Source organism: Gavialis gangeticus, unplaced genomic scaffold, assembly GCF_001723915.1.
Source record: "Gavialis gangeticus isolate Ggan-Ray unplaced genomic scaffold, GavGan_comp1, whole genome shotgun sequence".
In the NCBI taxonomy this organism is placed as follows: domain Eukaryota; kingdom Metazoa; phylum Chordata; order Crocodylia; family Gavialidae; genus Gavialis; species Gavialis gangeticus.
Window position 1 is genome coordinate 16,728,130 of NW_017729003.1, and position 2,649 is coordinate 16,730,778.

The window sequence follows — 2,649 nt, forward strand, 5'->3', positions numbered from 1 at the left end:
TTCCCCCGCCCCCCCCTCCGAGTCAAGAGGCACCAGACACCCATGATTACAAAGTTGTGGTGGCGTAAGAGTGATGTTGTATGTTGTAGCTGTGACGGTCCAGAAATGCGAGAGGCAAGGATTTATTAGGGTCATATCTCTTATTGAACCAACTGTATAGTTGGGATAGAGTTAAACAAGCTTTTGAATGTAAGACATTCTTCATGAGGTATGACCAGAAAAAGCCAAATACAAGACCTGCAAAATGTCTTGCATTCAAAACCTTGTCTAACTATCCCAACTATACAGTTGGTCCAATTGAAGATATCACCCCAAGAGATCTTTGCCTCTGACATTTATCACAAGTTATATTTGTCTGCTCTGCAACAGATGCAAAACTAACCAGCTGTCATATCCTTTGCAGTGGTGCTATTTATGTGCTGTATAAAGCTCTTACATCTACAAGAAAAATCAGTTAAAGATCAAATTTAATTCCAATTGAATTAAATACATTGCCTCATTGATACTATACTTTGTCATATTACTCATGCTCAGTCAAAATTATACCTTTAGATCTTATTGGAAAAAAGTCCACCTTTACAGCTGAGATTAACAGGAGTCAGATTTGAAGTCCTTTCATTTCTCAGTTTCTTCCTCAATGTTGAGCAGAACAGTTTGTAGTCAATAAAGATTATCAATTAGTGTAAATTATCATGGCCATTTATGTTAGCTCAGGATCTGTTCCGGTCTCTTATTTTTTCTTCTAGGAAATCACAACAACAGCTAATAAAAGTAGGAGGAGCTCATCTTGAGATAAAATTTGCTTCTGTATTCAAATACCTATGCATCTGTGTACCTGTTGGGGGAAGGGGAACATAGATGACTCTCTTCAGAAGAAATAGTTGTTTTTTTGTAACTTTAAAGATTAGACACAGAATAAAGTAATACTGAACACCTGTAAGCATTATACAGTGTTAATACTCAAATAACTAAGCAATAAAAAGGCTGAAAAAACACTGACATAAAATATTGTTTCTTAACCTTTTTGTGGTTTATTTGTGAAAACCCTAGGTTATTACAGAGGCAAGTCTCCCACCAGTGGCTTGCATATGCAGGGTGCAGTAAAGTATCCTCTCAGGTAGTGGTTCCCAAACTCCGACAGATTGTGCACCACCAATTAAAAATGATACAACCTTAAGTACCATCAGCAATTTTTTCAGTTTAACCTTAAGTACCACCAGCAATTTTTTGTCATATAAATTAATTATTATAAATCTGTTAATGTGTACCATTGACAGGTTGTCTGCGTACCACTGGTGGTACCCATACCGCAGATTGGGAACTGCTGCTCTCAGTAATGTAGTTAATAAACAATGGTAATATAAATTTCAAAACAAATATAAAGGAGAGAGACTAGAGAACAGGAAATGTAGAGTAGAAGGAAGATAAATTATCTGGATTTCATCTTTTCCTATTAGAAATCAAACACTCAATGGAAGTTGTAGCCAGTGCAGAGCCACAGCACATCAGTGGGAGCTTCAGGAACAATCTGCTTCAGTATATCTCCAGAGAATGCATGCAAACAGCTCTATATTTTTAAAGACTATACATAATTACACACAGAGATCCAGGAAGAATAAACTGCTCAATCAAACTACTTTTTGACCTGTGCCATTATCTTTAGTGTATGTGTACTCTGAGGGTGCATATAGATGTTTGCGGAGGTTAGATCATGTTAAAAATGGGCACCTTATGCAACTTAGTTCACCCAGGTGTGGACCTTACACTTAGATCCTTAGTTAGGTTGATCTAAGTGCAAAATGTACAGAAGTTCCAGGAACATTAGACTGGTCAAAAAAGCTGACCTGATCTAAGTTAACTCTGCCTCTGGGACAGTTTAATTTAGTTTTGGTTGGCCATTTTTAGACTAATCTAAATGTCCCAAACTTTTATACTTTCCCAGCACAGTCCCAGAGCTGGGAAAGTCTAGCCACTGGTCCCAGGCTTAGGGCTGCACTTTTCTTACCTGCCTTCCCAGCTATTTTTAACCCCTTAGCCCCTCACCCCACCCTCTGTGGCAGGAAGCCACCTTTGTTTCTCCCCAAAATCTCTGCTCTGTGACAATTTGATTAGGATGGGCCCAGCAAAGGAGACACACCTTTACCCTATCTCTTTAGGTAACCTGAGATGGATACATTCCTGAGGGAGGGGGGAAACCTGCTCCTTCTTCCTACATGACTGGTATCAGCTACCTGGGTGAGGGGCTTCTACCTGGTGGGCTAGAGTCTTCCCGGCAACTAGTGATGTATTTCAAATTGGTTGGCCAACAGCCAACAGGTGCTGGCCTCCATTGGACCAGGTTAACGAGGTCACAGGGGCTTTATAAGTTAAGACTGCCCAGGAGGAAGGGGTAGCAGCCACGTGGGGGACTCAGACTTAGAGAGGAGCCTTACCATCTGAAACTGGCTCTCTCCCCCATAACTCATGAGCTAGGAATGGCCTGCCTCCAGAGGGAATCTCCAACAGCCTCTGGATGGTGCTTGTGAGTAAGCTACTTGAGATCTGGTTAGATATCTAGCTGGCAGTAACTCAGATGCACGACCAAAAGGCTACCTCAGCCAGACTGTTTTGCTCTATGGGATTTCTATGATATTGCTCTATCTTGTACCC

General features: G+C 40.7%; 1 long non-coding RNA gene across 1 annotated transcript in view; it reads right to left on the bottom strand.

Annotated features, from left to right (window-relative positions):
• The window catches only part of LOC109291017, a 16,744-nt gene that overhangs the window by 8,339 nt on the left and 5,756 nt on the right, over positions 1-2,649 (bottom strand). The gene's annotated exons all lie outside the window — the stretch shown is intronic.